Genomic DNA, 18827 nt, shown 5'->3' on the forward strand with positions numbered 1-18827 from the left:
GAGTGGGCAGCCCTGTCTGGTTCCTCTTCCAAGAAAAAACCTGTTGGAAGTCTGTTTATTAGTTCTAACTGATGCATTGGGGTTGTGATATAATATTTTGATCCAATTGATGAATGATTCTCCAAACCCAAACTTATGGAGGGCAGCAATGAGGAACTTCCAGTTTACTCTATCAAAGGCTTTTTCAGCATCCAGTGATAGTATAGTCATTTCCTGTTTTTTGATGGTGGCAAAGTCTATTATGTTAACGAGTCTGCGGACATTATCATCCGAGTGTCTGCCTTTGATGAATCCAGTTTGATCAAAGTCAATTATGTGAGGAGTGACTTTTTCTATTCTCTGTGCTAGTGCTTTGCAGATAATTTTTACATCTGCATTAATTAAAGAAATGGGGCGATAGCTTGAAGGACTCGTGGGGTCTTTGTCTGGTTTTAGAAGAAGGATAATGTTGGCAGAGTTCATGTTAGGTGGTAGAGATTGGCTTTCATTGATAAATTTTACCGTTTTATAAAACGTTGGTGCCAGTTGTTCCCAGAATTCCTTATAAAACTCTGCAGGAAAGCCGTCGGGTCCTGGTGCTTTGCTGTTAGGCATAAGTAACAGAGCTTCATGAAGCTCAGACAGCGAGAGCGGAGAGTCTAAATTTGTGATTTGATCTTCGTTTAACTTGGGCAGGTTTATATTGTTGAGAAATGAGTTGATGCTTTGTTCTGATGGATTGATCTGTGGAGTGTATAAGTTTTGAAATAAGTCTTTAAACGCATTATTAATTTTTACCGGGTCATGGGTGACATTCCCTGTTTGGTCCATAATAGAAGTGATTGTTGATTTTTCTTTATTAATTTTAAGCTGATTAGCTAGAAATTTGCCAGATTTATTTGAGTTTTCGTATCTTTCCAGTCGAAGCCTTTGTATCTGGAATTGTGTTTGTTTATTGATGATGTCATTTAACTGTAGCTTTAAATTTTTCATGTCGCCCAGTATGTGTTCCTGTGCAGAAGCAGCATAAGCAGTCTCCAGAGTTTTTATTTTATTTTCTAATTCTAATAAATCTGCTTTCTCTTTGCGTTTTTTATGCGTTGAATAAGAGATGATTTTCCCTCTCATGACTGCTTTTGCTGCTTCCCAAAGAATACTTGGTGATATTTCAGAAGTATTGTTGAATTCTAAGAAGGTTGCCCACTCTTTTTTAAAGAATTCAATAAATTCCTGGTCTTTTAACAGAGATGTATTAAACCTCCAGGTTGAACCCGAGGGTCTGGGTACTTCCCTTGAAATAGTAACAGAAACTGGTGCATGGTCACTGATAATAATTGGATGAATGTTGGAACTTTTAATTTCTTTCAAAAGGGAGTTACTGACTAATAAATAATCTAAACGAGAGTGTGAATGATGAACTGGAGAAATAAAGGTGAACCCCTTAGTGCTTGGATGACATGAGCGCCACGCGTCGCAGAGACCCAGATCATTCATGTACTGCTTTAGAATACTTGCAGACCGCCATGTACGCTGATTTGCTGCTGTGCTGAGTCTGTCAAGTTCAGGGTCCAAAACCAGGTTGACGTCTCCTCCTATAATGATTGTGGAGTCAGAGTGAGCTGAGAGTGAGGTGAAGAATCTGTGAAAGAAGGAAGAGTCGTCAACATTAGGGCCATAGATACTGGCGATGCAAAAGTCCTTATTCTGAATGGATATATTAATGATTACAAATCTGCCTTCTGGGTCAGTAACTGTATCCTTATGAGTAAATGTAACATTTTTATTAATCAAAACTGAAACCCCTCTTTGTTTGGAGTTGAAACCGGCAGAATACATAACTGGATACTGGGAACAGCACAGGAGATGACCAGCTGATAAAGATAAATGGGTCTCCTGCAGTAAAGCTATATCTGCTTTAAGATCATTCAGGTGATTTAACACTTTCAATCTCTTTGGCCCAGAACCAAGTCCACGCACATTCCAGCTAACGATGTTAAGACTGTTCATAGCTGTTCTAACCGGGAGAGTGCAAGGCTAAATAGTGCGTGTGCCCGTCCGTGTGTGCGTGCACGCTGTGCGTTTCTGCTACACTGACAAGCGCTGTGCGTTGTGGGTGAACGTGTCTTGGCTGTCAGCTGCATGTTGCGTGCGTCCTGTGTGAGCCTAAGTGAGGTTTTTGCAGTTTATCAACGTGTGTGTGCGGGATCGCGTGTGCATGCTCTTATGCGCGCTAGTATGCGCGCGCGCCCGTTCCGTGCATAAATAAATACTTACCGTGGTTGCGTTGACTTTACCTGATTCACATATGAGGAAATGGGAAAGGGGGGGGGACAAGAGAAAAGAGAGAGGAAAAGAGAAAGAACAAAAAACAAAAACAATGAAACAACAACAGAAACATGAATGTGAGAGAAAGAAAAAACACTTTTCCTGAGAGGTGTGGATTATTGATGATCCGATTATTTCCTATTCAGTTAAATAAGTTTGCGGGTTTCTTCTGGGCAGCGCAGATGTCAGTGCGCCTCTGAAAGCCTTCAGCACAGCCAGGGTGTTACCTCTGGGTCCCGGAACAGCTTGCCATTCACAAAAAGTTTATCAACGGCAACCACCGCGCGTGCTCCAGCAGACAGGTGCTTCCTCCTCAGCGGGAAGAGGATTTTCCGCCGGCGGAAGATCTCACCTGGAAACTGATCATTCACACTGTAATGTGTGTCTTTCAGCTCTCGCCCTCTGCTTTTTACCTGCATCTTTTGTTTATAATGTTCAAATTTAGCAACAATAGGACGGGGACGCTGATTGTCCGGCCTCTTTCCTCCGAGCCGGTGAACCCTGTGGAAGGAGATCTTCTGGACTTCTTCCTTGGGGAGTTTCAGGTGGACCTCTATAAAGGACTTAACAATGTTCTCCGGGACTTCCCCTGCCTCTTCTGGAATCCCTGCGAACACTAGATTGTCCCTCATGCTCCTCGCCTGAAGATCCAGGAGGGTTTCCTTTATAGATCGGTTTTCCTCAGAAAGACGGGCGGTGTCGTTGGCCATGATCTTGACGGTCTCTCCGAGGGACTGGTTCTCCGCTGCGAGCTCCTGCACCTGCTGTTGGCTGAACTCCAGAGACTCTCGCAGACCTTGGAATTCCTTATGGAGGATCTCCAGCAGATTTAAACGGCAATCAAGGCTGGAGAGCCTTTTATCAATTGAATCCAGGATGTCACTCATGTTGCTGCCTGGAGAGGAGGCAGCCCCCGGGGGAGTCTTCGGGACGGTTGCGTTTGGTGGACGGAGTGGCGGTGTTGGATTTCTTCATGAGGCAGGTATTGAAACACTCGTCGATGTAATTCTCCAGATCCTCCAGGTCCTCCAGGCTGGCAAATGCTTGACAAACTTTTTCAGATTTTTATTTTTTAACTTTCTGGATTATTTAAATATGGCGGTGTAATAAAATAAATCAAAAATGTTTGTTCACAACTTACGCGCCGCCAAGTAAACTCACCACACTCCTCTCGTCGGCTCTCGCGATACTACAGCATCACGTCATACTACCCCACACGTCATACTACCCTAAGTTTTTCTGATGAACCAGAGGAGTCACACGGCAGATAAAAAAAATACATAAAACTGCGAATATTAATACGCAAATAAGCGTGGGAACACTGTAGTACTGGAAAGTGCAGGAAAGATACAATCCAAGTGTTGTTCAAAAACCCAGAAGTTGGAAATGAATGCTTTTACTTTTAGATTGATATTGCAATGTTTATCGTAATAACGAGGGATCACTGTTACATTTGGTTGCATTTACACAAATGTCAAAAGACATAAAACTGTACAGGAAATTAGTTTAGCTCCTGTTTTATACTCAAAGTTTTATCAAGCTGATGCAAAATTTAAAAAATCTAATAAAAAACCTTTATTTTTTGAAAAGATTCTCATTTTAGTTGCATTGCCTTCCGCTGTTTTGAGATCTCTTCAAAAACACCCTCTGAACCACTTTCTAAAACAATCCAGCTGTTGTAAATTATTTCTCTGGTCACTTTTAAGGATATTCTTCAAAAGCCACACCTTTGGTTTCTGCAGCAGAGCTGATTCTTTCCAGATCACATTATTCCACATGAAGGAATGGTGTTTGCCTTCATGTTTTTCTGGGAAACCGATCTATTGATCTAAGGCTTTGCTCAGCCATCAAGGGCTTTTCCTGTTTGCCTCTAGTCCTGGACCACTTTATTTTATCCTTTCTCATTATAATTTGATGCTCTTTAACACCAGCAGTCCATGAAGCAGTGATGAAATGTTTGGAATTTGGCAGTTTTGTTTGTTTTGCAAAACTAAATTTTAATGAGCAGCCATTTATTTTAAAGCTTCTCTTTTTATTCCAATAAAAAAAAAATCCTTTATAAGATTTTTTTGGTAACTAGTTTTTACTTTTTAACCATTCATATCACAGTGTAGACACGAAGATGTAACATTTCTACAAAAAACTTCAAAGTATTACAAATAATGACAGTTAATCCAACGTATAGATCTGAATTTGTGGTACAAGCTGATGCAATATCAGCTCTAAAAACGATCAGAAATTGTTTCCCCCCTAAATCATAATTTTTATTAGTAGCAGAAGGAAAAGAACTGTCTGTGAGCTATAAAGGCTTTATTGGCAATTAAATGAAATGGGAGCTTATATATTTAAACACACACCTATATTACCTCTATGAATAAACGGGTTCTAAAATGTTTTTTAGTCTTTTCTATTTTTTAAATAAAAATCAGAGGAATTTCTATCATTTTTCAGACTGACTTCCTAAAAGGAGAAAAAAAAAGTGTGAAAAAGCCTAAAAATGGAAGACAGCATCCTAAACAGATGTGACTGTTTAAGCTAGAAGCAGAAATCCTAAAAAAAAAAAAGCAGTGTTTAAACTTTAATGTTCAACAAGAAAATGCTTTCATTTCTCTGAAATCAAATTGAAAGGTGTAAACATGTGAGCAAACACTGTTTTCTTCTCCTTAAATATAAATGAGAGGGTTTTTGGAGAGAAATTGATGTTGGCTCTGTACTTAGTAGACTGTTCACTAAATTCCGCTTTTATGAACCAAAGGTCAGAGAAGAAAATCAGAGCTAGCAAAAAATAAAAAATAGTAAGCATAAAACTGTGCGCTTACTTCATTTTTGTAATGTTATAAAGTATTCTTGTAGCTTTATAGTAATTGTTTTTTTTTTTAATTCTAATATTTCTTTGTAATATTTCAATTTTTGTATCCTGAGTAGATTTTTTATTTTTTATTTAACTGGTCTAAACAACAACAAAAACATTTTGTATTGGTTTAATTGGTGTGTGACAGGATAACAGGAAACATTTCTTATTAAACTAAATGCTGCCTAACAACACAAAAAGTTGTGGCTTCTATGATCAACTTCTATTTGTGAAGATTCAGGATCCCAATCAGGTTTTAAACTGGGAATCCATCCTTAGACTCCTATTCATTTTAAATAGACTTCATCATGTTATATTTGTCATTCTACTAAAATGCATCCCACGCTGATATGAAATTTTAAAATCAAACTTTGAATTTTCTGTGTCTAGTTCTCCTTGTGGCTTTTTCTCAGGACCAATGCAGCGTCCACTTCAGTCGTCATTCACACTTGCCTGTCTACCACAAAGAATTTTAGAACCAGATCATTTGAACCTGTTGATCCAGGTGAACCAGCCTCTACTTACTCTTGTGCTCTGTGCTCTTTTTTTTTAAAGCCACAGGAAGGGTTTCTCAAAAGAGACGCATTTTCTTTAGCAGCTGGAATTTCGGAGGCTTTTCCGCTCAAGGATGCTCCTGATCCTGATCCGAGCAGGATTTCCGTAGAACTCCACAGGGAAGGATCTTGGAGATCACAAACCCAATCTAAAACACATCAAGACAATAGAGCAGTGATGCTTCATGTTCAGAGAAACTGGAACTTTCTATTAATATGAGCCTTAAAGAAGAATGCTTTTAAGCAACCAAATGTCTTGGTTTTTCTTCCCGATTCCCTCTTAAACATGACAAGAAACATGTTTCTACACCAGATGTGGATTAATTGATTTCTTTAAATGATTTTGCTACATCACCTCAACCATTTAAGTAAATTTTGAATATGAGTTTTTTTACTTTAAAACTTTATTTGCGTCATACATTTGTCTTGATTAAAAAGACAACAAACATTTTTTAATACTAACACGCAGACTTGCAGAAACATCCAGAACATCAGTGCTGCATTAGGACCGGCCAGAAACAGAAAGGTTTACATTCTGTTTGGGTTCGAGGACCTGACAGTAGAACTACTTTGCTTGAGGATAACTAACTAAAAAAAAGAAGTTGAACCATGTTATTCGAATATTTTGATTTGGCCACACACCAGCTTAGAAGCTTAGTTTTAAACATTTTTTGTAAGAAAAAGAAAAGTTAATTTTGCTTCAAATGAAATACCAATAACACTCTTGCATGCTGTCACCTCAATTATAAGCAGTTTTCAAAACTGCTAATTTGTACACGTCGTGTGTTCAGCAGTACAGCTAAAGTTTTACTGATAGAAAAACTAATGTTGCATGTGGAGCCTAAAATATGACTCAAAAACTTCACATTGTTTCTAATCATGAACAAAATCAGCACTGTGGCTTTTTCCTTTTTAACAAACTATCAAAGTTCTAAACACCAAACTGCAGAAATGAGACGTTTCCTCTGTGAGGAGATGGCGTGAATGATTCAAGGTCCTTCACAGTTGGCTAAATTGCTCACGACATCCACATTCTGAGAAGACGACTGTAAAAACCATTCATATTTATCTTGATAAATTGTGATGGAAGGGCTCAAGAATAAACTAATTAAACAAAAGCCTTTACTCCTGGTCTAGGAGCAGGATTTCTGCTTTAGGTTTTCTCCACTTCCCATCTCGGCTTTAAACGATTCTTTGATTAAATCAAACCCGTCTGAACACCTGGACATAGAACCATGCGATCAGGTGTCCGATCGCAAATAAATGGGATGCTGGGTTCAAATATGAATCGAGTTTGTTCCTCGTCTACTGATCAGTTTAAACAGATGTCATGGCTGTTATTTATGAGCAATTAAACCCTGCTGACACAGATGTTTCCTCTGAAATGAAAACAAAGCAGAATTTCTTCAAGAGAGCCTTCATCTTGTACTAAAAATTACAGAGCGTAGCTGTACTGATTTGAATGACTGCTTTAATGGGACCTTATGTTCAAATCAAGTTAAATGCAGCGTGGCAAATGTGCTAATATAAATATCTTGTATGTTTGGACAGAAGTCTGTGGCAGAGTGTGCCAACACTGCCAGTGAGGAGAACGGGGAGCTTTTTCAAGAAACCGTGGATTCTGCTTCAATCTTATTTTTAGTTTCTTTTTTTTTTTTGTCTCGTTTTACTCAATTTAGTTTAGTATCTTATTTTAATAAGGTCTACCAAAAGCCAAAAACAGGATCCCTGCATAGCTTATCAGGTAAATGTGAGAGCTTTATTGATAAAAGTGTTTCTTTTTCTGCACGTTGCCTCCTTTAAATCTAATTACATTCATGTAGGATAAACATGCAACCTCTGGAATTAATCACTGAATAAATGCAACTGAACTAAAGTGATCTAATCGATGTTGTAATTCATTAATCCTAATTATTTTGCTTAGTTTTTTATTATTTGTGATGGATTATCCTTAGAGGTTTGATCATTTGTGTACAGATTAAGGGTCAGTTAAAATCTTTGGTTTTTATTGACTAATGACATATTATTGTCATATGCTTTTTCTAAATAAAGCACACTTTCACTTGTGAACAAATTTTCTGTTAACCCACTTCGATCATCTTTTAATCAATTTTAAAAGTGTTCATGTTTTTTTTTAAATTATGACTATGCCATTTTTAGCCAAAATCAAAAAAATTATCATTTTTTATAGAAAATAGTTTCAGCAGAGCGGCAGGGGTTTATTAGAAATTCACCTCTGAGTTGTGAGAGGGACTGTTGGCGCGGAGTAAAATGCAAACGTCCATGGATCTAGTCGTCTACAAGTGGATGCATCAGAATGGAGCAGAGCCAGGAGCTTGTGGCCCACCCAGCGTGTTTTCTACATCATTACTAGGCCTGCACAATATACCGCAAATTTATCGATATCGCAAGATCAGGCTGTGCAACATGCATATCGCAAAAGACAGCAAAAATGGCAATAAATGTTTGCCTTAAATGCGCTAAAACAACCTTATGGCAGCTTGAATTATTTAACCAATCAAATAAATCCATGTCTGCATTTAACCAATCAGATGGATTCCTTTACGATGTTGACCAATCAGATGGAGCCCTTTGATGTTAGATGTTCCCGTCCTATGTCGACAGGGATCATTTGGAGTATAATTCTTAAACTGTTGCAATGAAATGGAAATTATGTTTTTGGTTGCTTCGCTATTTGTTTATATGGCGCAAATTATTTTGTTATCGCAATATTAATCACTCATATCGCAAGTTTTCCTCATATGGTGCAGCCCCAATCATAACTAAGATCTTTATCAAGCTGCATTTTTGTCCTGCTCCTGATTCCCAACAATTTGATTGGAGATAACTTAGAAATGTGATTTTGAGTTCTCCATCATCACGACATGTTAAAAATACAAAAAACCCAATTTGAATCGGAGTGGGTCTTTAAAGCCTATTTAGTCTTGTTTTTTGTATAATGAACATTGGTATCAAGCAAACATTATTATTATGCAGCTTGATATTACTTAGTGCAGTGTTTTTTATATGTCCAATTATCTGGTAAAGCAAATATATTTTCCATGGGAATATGTGCAATACATCAAAGTTCAACTGAATATTTAATGATCAGTCTGAGTCAAATCAGGTTATTTTCCCAAAATGCTGCACTCTAAATCTTAAAAGATAATTCAAAGGTTCATTCGCAAAACCCCCTCATCTCTTTTTGGACACCACAGCACCCACAAATAAGCGCAAAGTCTTTACTTTTGCCAAACACTGGTCACTTGACTCTGAATGGTGTTTGAAGTGAATGCAATTTGGAATTAAGGGTTGATAAAGGCGTGTCAGACTTCTAAATTAATAAGGCCTTGGCATTTGCTTTTTGTCTCACAAGAATGATTTTTTTAATTTCCAAATGGTACTTCCAAGGTCTGACGAAATACTCAGCCACTGAGATCTGGCTTCCCTCAGCTGGACTTTTATACTCTTTATATTTATCTGGTAAACCCGTTTTAGTGTCTCTGTCCCTTTTTCCCGCAATGCAAGACTTGAATGTGTTTTTTTCTGCCCTGGTATCAGCAGTCTGGCAGCACTGGGTCCATCTCTCCCTACCAGAAGACAGAAATGCCTTCCCGACCAGCGCTTTCTTCCTTAAATCCCAACACGTTTTTTTTCCCCCCAGTACCTAAACGGGAAAATAAGTGCTTCTCAGAAAAGGAACAGCCAAACAAACCCCTCTTTGGGCCCGCAGCTGCCAATCTGTAATTTAATTTCAGGCGGGTGTCTGGGGCACGAGGACACACAGGAAGGTCAAGGGCTACTGCAGAGAGAAATGTGTGCGTTTGGGCACAACCTGGGGCCCGATCAGCCTCAGCCAGCTCAGGCCGAGGACGCCGTGTATGCCTCGCACGTGGCTTTGTGAGCTGGAGGAGGTGTCTCTGCAACGTACACAAGTCAGAGCCGATGCAAGTTAGTTATTCCGTGTATGGCAGCAGCAAACAATCACAGGGAAAATCCATTATTCAGAGCAAGTAAAATGTTTGGGATGACTGAGCATCTGTAAACAAAGCAGAATTAACCCTAAAAAAAAAAGGAAACAATTCAACATGGCAGGTGTGATCTGCAAGTCAATGAAATATTTGTGTGACTTTGACAATAATTCATGCTTTAGTCATTATGTAGAATAGGGCAAGTGGCAGATAAATCACCCTTGTAGAATATAGAAGGCGGTCTTTGAACAGCACAGCTAAACTTGTAAGTGATTAAAGGAATGGTCTCTAATAAACTCAACCTTGTTCTGCCTCCACGAACACAAAGTGACCCTGAAAGAGAAACAATAATTACCCATGACCACACACTTTCCCCATCTCTTTAATGTAAATAGGCCTTCAGACAGAGAAACACCAAACTAGGACTTGCTAAAGTGTAAAAAAAAATAATAATAATAATAAAAAATAACATACTTTAAAAACTAGCACTGACAGGAGAAAACAGTTCAAACCAGTCGTATAAAAGAAAAAACAAGACAGTCTGTGTTCATTAAAACTGTTTCGTACATGTAAAGCTGTCAGAGCGCTGAGGAAATTAGGCTGTATCACATGCGCCATTTGCAATTTGTTGGAGCTTAACTGGCATTCAATTTCAATTTCCCCAACTTATTGAATATCGGAAAGCAGCACACAGTGACAGGTACAAGTTACTCCAGCGACAGACACTAATTAGCAAGTCCTGGAGTAATAGGAGAGCCACGTTCTGTCTCTGGCAACTGAGTCAGGGTCATCTCTTTAAGTGTCTCCGTTCCGAGCAGACGCCTCGTCACTTCTCAAACTGTGATGTCAGTGACAGACAAAGGCTTCTGTCTGCGTGCTGCATGGAACACAGCTCACTCAGCAGCATGTACTCACTGTCACGGCTCTCCATGGAGACCAATGCAGGGAGGGCAATAGAAAATAATGGCACATGATGTGTTTATGTGATTTAATAGAAACTCGGGGGGGGAAGAAGATGATGGACTCATCCTTTGCTCAGCGAGGCTTTTACATTCTGCAGGGGACGCTGGAAATAGTCTCCAGGTTGATGGATAGGTGGAGCGGGATTACCTACCACACCACTCTCCACCCCCCAGTATCTGGCCTCGACTCCTGAAAAAAAAAAAAAAAACATGAACACAAATCATGCGTGCCTTTTTAGTGTTCTTTTTTTTCAGGTTCAGAAATAGCAAAAGATAAAGATTTTGTCACGGTGACCCAACAAATAAACCAGAAAATTCAATTATAGATCATTTTCAAAGAATTAGCTGGAGTTCCGGAGTCAAGCAACAGGTGAGAGAAACAATTAAATGGAGATTGTGTAGATTCAGGGACAACAATTGTGCGTTCATCCAACCTAGAAAGCGTCCTCAATCATAACATCCTCCTCCCTGCGTCGAAGTGGACTTTGCCTCACTCGCAGCCCCTGTGGGCCGACCCACTGGAAGCACGGCGAAAGAAATTGTTCTGCCTGCATCATTAAGCACTTGAAATTAAGTTGGCTGGAATTTAATTGTGTCACACATGAAGCTCTCCTACTTGAAAGCCTTTTAAGGCAGTATAGTCGGACGTATGCTGGGGAGTTGTGATTTTAGGCACATTTTTCAAGTCAGCTGGCTTTGTCTGCATGCGGCTGCAGTGCTAAATGAATGTAATAGCCTAACCTCATCAGGACAGATTACAGTTCTGTTCACTGGTCAGATAACCAAGCTCATATCCTGAGTGGAGTTAATAATCTTTGACTGGGAGCAGAAGAAGTGCTGCTTTAAATGTGTATTCCACTAGGACTACTAATGTCTATGTCTGTCATGAACCTTTTGTTTTTAATACACTGTAACAGGGGTTGATTTGACTTGCTCTGTAAGCACATGTAATCCTTTGTTTGAAGCACTTATTTAATAATTTAAAACAGGAAATACAAAAATAATTCAGTTGTCAAGCTGCTCGTACTTTGTGGTTGGTGCTAATTATCATCCTTTATTACACTTTACACATGACAACCGGTTTGATGTGAAGAAACACCCAAATAAAATCCCTCGGGTGATTGCTAACTGCTTCAAATGTCAAAACAAAGAGCGATACAGTTAGAGAGGCTGTCATTCTAAATGCTGGAAATCTTGGCAAATTACAAAGCTTCCCATCAGAGTCTCTGTTTTAGAGAGGGGATTTTAAAATGCAGCCAACTTTCATTTTCTCCCTGTCAAGAAGCAATCCAACTTGCCAACTTATCCATCACCTCGCACTAACACAACAGTTTTCACATGTGCTTTTCTCCCATCGCACTCAAATGATCCTTTTACCCGAACGGAGAGCTTTGCAGATGAGTGGAGCGGTGAGAGCCCGGGCCTCAAAGGATCAAAGAAATAACTCCAGCGTTTACAGCCACTCTGAAAGGAATCCTATTAACAGCACTGACAATCAAACGGATAAAATCAAACTCAAAAGGTTACATAATCATTCCCCTTCACTTACATTTCTAAAATCATTTGTAAAATTTCATGCAGACTAATTGGCAACCACAGTGCCAGAGTGTTCTGCAGTCTGGTTATCGGACACTCGCATTGATGACTGAAAAATTCACCTTTGGTCAACCGACTGCATGTGGTTCTGAGATCCTAAAGTCCCACACCGATCAGCTTTTGATCTTTATGATTATGCTGTTTTAGGCCAAAATCAGAAAAAAAAATCTTCTAGGACATAGTTTCTGCAGAGAAAACATTTCCCATTGCTGTGTGTCTTCTGTTTAAAGGCTCTCCCGCTAGCTTACAGCCCCCCACACCCCCAACCTAAAATTACCAGTGCAACAAAAACGGCAGGCAATATTGGAGCCATCCAGCCGTACGGTTTGACCCAGGATGAGGAAAGCAAAGACGTACTTGGGTCTACTTGTCTGGGACTGGACGCATCAGAATGGAGCGGAGCAGGGAGCTTGTGTGCCCCCCCCCCGCTGCATTTCCTATGTAACAAATACAATCTTTTCAAACTGGATTTTTTTTCGTCTGATTTACAACAATTTACAACAATTGATTTACAACAATTTGAATAAAGAAATAATCTGAAATGCAATTCTGAGCTTCATTTTCTTTATATATGTCCTCCATCGTCAGAAAACTGTTAAATCAATCAGAAAGATGTTAAAAACAGCATTTTCATCAGAGGGGGTCTTTAATTTTGCCAAAGCTGGGCATCATTAGATTCTGCAATAAAACCACTGACACTTGCAGCATTGCAGTTACAGTTTGCAGCTTTACCACTCTCTGATCTGGCTCTGCGATGTCACAGAAACAGCAAACGGGGACTCAACAAAAGACATTTCACACTTGGCTGGTCTCACAGCAACAGGGCTATAATGGATGTGAGCTTTTCACTCTCTTATCATTTCAGACAAGCAAATATTAGCTCCCTAGCCCAGAAATAAAAACAAAAACACTTTTCATATATAAATAATTACTTATACATGATTTAGATATTATGCATCCTTTAGAACAACCAGCATCTCTGTAAATCTAAAGCTGCCACTGCAGTGCAAAGCTATCCCCCGCCCAACACCTGGAACAAAAACTGATGGACACATTCATTTATTCTGGGTACCAGAGATTTAATTAATTTACTCAGGCTATAAAAGATTGTTCAGTGAAAGATACAACGGTAAAGGGATTCAGTCTAATGAGATATTTGAAATCCCCAATGGGCTCATTTCTGTCTTCATTTAAACAGAATAGCGGATGATACGTTTTATTCCTGCTGCTGTTTACCCTGGACATAAATATAAACACAAGATATCCGTGTGTGCATCGTCACGCTATACATCAACATTGTGTTTGACTTTGACGAAAACCATAGCAGCTTTCAGACGGTGTGAGCAAATGATTAAGAGTAACCTTGAGCATAAAATCAGAATAATAGGGAAGCAGCTAAGCCCTGTTGGTACTTAAGGAGTATTACCACATGATCAAGCACATCAGAGTGGCTTCTCCGCACACAAACGGATAATTACAGCGGAGAGTGTGTACCATTCACAAAGATATGCAGATCTGCTTTTAAAAATACATCCACATACAGACATCTTGCAAGGATGCACAGGAAATCAGATCCCCAGGGGCCTGCACAACATAAATGCTGGGGTGTGAAATATATTTAAATAGCAGTTTGTCTCAACAGAGTGGGAAGAAATATAATAGGCTATTGTTATTAGGCTTAACCATGCATGTAAATGCAATGCCTTCAAGTAAACTGTTCCGTTAAAGATATAAGCCTTCCAAAGAGAAACTAAGTAAAGTTAAGTGAAGCAGTCTCTCCTTTTAGACTTTTTTTTTCTCACTTGAATCCCAGAATTATATTCCTCACACTCCAATTGAGAACTATGTTTTTTTTAAGTCTATGGCTGCCCTGCCAGAAAAAAAAAAGTCCCCTCTGTTTCGTATAATATTTTGCATTTATAATCTGCCAGCTTCTGCAGGTTCACATTTGGGTTTATACTTCCAAATTCGTCTTTGATCTAACTAAAGCAAATATTATACAGCACTGGTACAGTTTGTAACTAGTTGATGACTCAAGATTTCAACAAGAACCAAAATATTGGTTTAAGTTTTCTTTGAGAGTCCCACTGAAGTGGTACTGCAGAAATATTGCAACGACTGCTGCAGAAATGTGCAACATTCATCTATCCATCTTCTCAGGCTCATCCAGGCCCGAGTCACGGGGGCAGCAGTCTAAGGAAAGATGCCCTGATTTCCCTCTCAACCCAACAGAGGAAGCTCATTTTGGCCGCTTGTATTTGGGACCTCATTTTTTCGGTCATGACCCAGAGCTCATGACCATATGCAAGTATTGGAATGAAGATCAACCGGTAAATTGAAAGCTCCGTCTTCTGACTCAGCTCTCTCTTCACCACAACAGACCGGCACTGCAGCGACTGAAAAACAGCTGACTTTTGCAAAGAAACTTTGGATACCAGGTTTTATTATTCATTTATTTTCAGGACAATCCAAGAGGACAGGGGTTGGGGGTAATTTGCCATTTTAATGATATTGGAGCTCAAGTGTGGACATTTTTTAGGAAGGCATTTGGCAGGAAAGCTGTCAAATGAAGAGACCTAAAATAGCTTTAAACTGTATTTTGCCTTGCCTAACTGATGTTTTTGGATCGTTGTTGAGTTGGTCGGAGTAACTTCTGCTCAGTGCCCATCCTGCTTTAAACCCCTTTTGCTCAAGTGCCAGTGAGCAAAAGTGAAGTGTAAAGAAATGGTGTGGCCGTTGTGGCCAATAATGGTGCCGTTGACTTCATTAGACCTGCTCAATAATATCAGTATATTTTTTGGAAAGGTTTTCATTCATTTCCTTTGGTCTAAAAATGTATTTTGAGTGTTGGGAGATTGGATTAAGGGATTATACAACATGTTTTGCCACCTTTATAATTAGTAGCTGACAGTAGTGTAAATATAAAATCATTCAATTGGGTTTGTCAGGAGAACACTTTAATTAATTCAAGTTATGTATTTATTTAAGTTTACTCATGTGTGCTTGTTCTTTCCCCTTATGGCAAAGCAGTTTTATTTGCAATTCTTTTTTGTTCAAATATTGAAATGTATCATTTTCACTTGAAAATAAAAAGGGGCTTCAAATTAAAAAATATTAAAAGAATGTGTCTGGAAGGAAACAAGGTGTCTTACAGTAATTCTGGTGAACTACTCCACCTTGTCTGTACGTCTGTAACCATCAGACAGATAAGAAGCTGGAGACACACTGTGGTCAGCCGTCCGTCTTGCTCAGAAGACGTTAGATCATCTCAACACGCATGGAACAGTCTGGTGCAGTGATAATTCACATAGGTCACAAAATATAACAATGATTACTGTGAGAGGTGCACTAAGGCAGCAGCTTCTGCTGTAGGCCTTTCCACTTTAGCCCAATAAGAATAAGGCAGGGTGAGGTGTCTGACAGGTCATTCTGTTACCACACTGTGGTTCCAGTGCAGTAGCACACATCTCCCTCAAAAGAATCCCACACCTATCGCAGCTATTTTTTCTTCTTCCATGGTCTGGATGAGGTCACTCGTTTCCAGCTTCTTTCACTAAAAGCACTCTGCAGCCCCCTCAGAGTTAATTATAAGATTTTTTCCCCCCTTAGGGGAAGTGCATTAATCTTGATTCTTGACTTCAGTCTAAGGGATCATTCGAAGAGGCTCCTGTGGTAAACCCCAAAGGCTCGGCTGCTCAGCACAAAGAAGAACACAGAGAGCAGAGAGAAAAGAGAACGTCTGCTTGTTCTGTGCTGTGTTGGCCACTTCAGTATGCAAGACAATAATTTACCTTAAACCGTTTACTTGGTCAGTGTGTTGATCTGACTCACTATTTGGTCACAGAGCATGACATGCCAGACATCTGCCACCTGTGGTGTGATTGATTTGTTCTCTGATTCAGCATGAAGGTGAATGTCACTTTAGGAGATGAACTGAATAAAGCTCAGGGACCGCAATATCTGTCAGTCAAACAGATAACCTGCAGATCATCACAGCTTAAGTCTGTGGGTAAAACATTGGTCAGCTGCGAGCCGGAAACTTGTTTACAACCTTTGATTCCTTTTTTTTTTTTCATTTACATTTCAAAGAATTTAATCCAAGCATACAAATATGGTTTAGGGATGTACAAATAGGGCTTTGACGGATCTTAAGTCAATCAAATAATATCTTACAAAATAAAATTATTGAGTGAGTCATTGGCCTTAAAACATACCAACGGATGCTAGCTAAACTGGAAACTAAGTTTTTTACTTTATAAAACAAATATAGGTTGAAATGCTATACCCCCTTATCTACTATATAATATAACCAAGAAACATGTTTTTAAACTACCAGTCTTGCATTCTTGTAAAGATAAACGTAGAGACAATATAAAAGTAAAAAAAAAATTTAAAAAAACAGCTACCGTAAATTTTTTTACTTGAGAAATTACACTGATTTGGGAAAATGAAAGATGCTAATCACACTTTAAAACATGCAATAAAACCAAACTTATAATCAGTACTGGGTGGTTTTAGCCACTTTTAAATAATCCTCTGCAAGAAGAAAATATTGAAAACAGTTGCCTCCAATCCTGGGAGTAAATAATAAAGCAGATGGATTCCAGGAATGAAAATCAGCCAAGAAAATGTAGAATTCCATCTCTGCGATTGTTAGTATGTTACCAAAACATCACATCAAGCCAAAGTCACAGACAAACAAAAGAAACCATGTTTCCTAAATCCAGTATATAGTCTCACCCTGCTGAAGTTGGGTGTCCTCCACCGTCTCAACCATAAACGACCTTTCTCAAAGAAGATTCTGAGATGAGACCAAATGTATGAGAAACAAATCTTTGAACTGAACCTGGAACATATTGATGCGGTCACATTATAATGACCTGAGTAGAAATGAATCAGGTTGCAGTGGACTGAAGTCAAAGCCAAGACTTCAGTCAGACTGAAGCTTTGACTGTGGGGTGTTGACAGAGGGGTGTATGCACACGTCTGCTAGCTGCAATGAAATGTGGGGGTTTTATTAAACCTGGGTCGAAAATCTGTCACAAAGATGAGGTGCAACACATCATTTGGACAGATGACTTTCAGTTTCTGTTTTCTTCAACAAATTTGATTTGTTTTTTCTCTATCACCACACAAATTAAACACAGATGTCGTTCATTTACGCTTCATTTGTCTAATTTTAAGGCTCTGAAACACAAAATGCATTTTACACTTTTAAATTAGCAAAAAGTTGCAATAGAAAAGGAATCCTTAGTTTTTTAATTTGGTTTAAATCCGCCTTATAAACGGTTTCTAGCAGTAATCCATGAAAAAACACTTTATTCCAAATCGAAGTTTTACAACTCCTCTATAATAAAACTTTATTTGAAATACACATTTTTTAACCAACTTATATAAAAAAGAAGACTATCTTTTAATAAATAATAAACACATGGGTGATTAGTGAATCATTTACAGTAAAAACATTTTTGAGAAGCCGCTAGCATGCAGAGATGTGAATGTTTCAACTTCGATCTGAGCATGTGCAATTTGCACTTAAGTATCACAATGAAATGTGCACGCTTCCAAAAGACACACATGAAAGTCATGGGCAATATGTCTTGCATACTCCCATCACAGCATGGGGCCTGCAAAGTGTTTAAGTTGATGCCATCTGTAAAGTCTCTGGTGCTGAATATTTTCCCTTTGATAGCCAGGAGCTTTGTAAACAATATGCAAAAATAGCTGCTCCTGTTTATGATCAAATTTAATTAGTTGTAAAACTCGGAACGCCATCGTTTTTGCTTACTGTGAACAAAACATGGCAAATGGGAGACGTTCTGTCCCGTTGCCACATGAAGGAGAGATGCTGCGGTTGGTTCATGGGATGTTCAGAAAGGCTCGTCTTCGTCCACACAGGGAAAAGCAGACAGAGAGCAGCCTGAGCGGGGAGGAATATTACTGATGTTAATCTGCCGCGACAAAGGCCACGGCCTGGTGACCACACACAAAACAAAGTATGTCATCACCACGCCGCACACAGCAGCACAAAGTACACAACACGTGCGTAGACGAGCTAAGAGTTGACCTGCACTGCCAGACAGCTATTTGACAGTGTGCATCTTCAGCACGAGCTTTTGAATAATTCAGTGTTTTCTATATGTTTTTTTTCTTTTTTGCCTATAACTAGCGACGGAACATTTTCTAAATATTAGGAATAGTACTGGCATTTTTATTTAAATTTGTAAAAAAAATAAAGACTTGTGAAAATATTTATTCTCTGCACGGTTCTGCCATATCTTCAGTTTAGGGTGCAGGCATGCACAACAGCGCATCTTCGTGTTTTTCAAACACTTACACACTGCTGATCTCGTGTGCCGTCGCTCATTTGCAATGTGAGCAATCTATGGTAGTTAATTGAGCCCAGAGGCAGTTGGTTTCAATGAAGGCTCTTGTGCTTTTCTGGCAAAAACAGCAGAGAAGGAGCTCTCTGGAGAAGGCAGCTCTGTCGAGAGGCAAACAGAGCAGAACTCCTGCCGTGTTCATTAGCTGTCATTGATCAGCCATTCAGTTGCTGTGCAACTCCTTGTACAACTCCCATATTACCAGT

General features: G+C 39.1%; 1 protein-coding gene across 1 annotated transcript in view; it reads right to left on the minus strand.

Moving 5' to 3' along the window:
* Nucleotides 1-10046: 10046 nt before the first annotated feature.
* Nucleotides 10047-18827, minus strand: part of cd276 (CD276 molecule) — a 75061-nt gene continuing 66280 nt past the window's right edge. The window contains exon 8 of the mRNA XM_004067295.4: nucleotides 10047-10832. The gene's annotated coding sequence lies outside the window, so the exon portion shown is untranslated. The remainder of the gene's footprint in view (nucleotides 10833-18827) is intronic.

The sequence above is a fragment of the Oryzias latipes genome, chromosome 3 (assembly GCF_002234675.1).
Source record: "Oryzias latipes chromosome 3, ASM223467v1".
In the NCBI taxonomy this organism is placed as follows: domain Eukaryota; kingdom Metazoa; phylum Chordata; class Actinopteri; order Beloniformes; family Adrianichthyidae; genus Oryzias; species Oryzias latipes.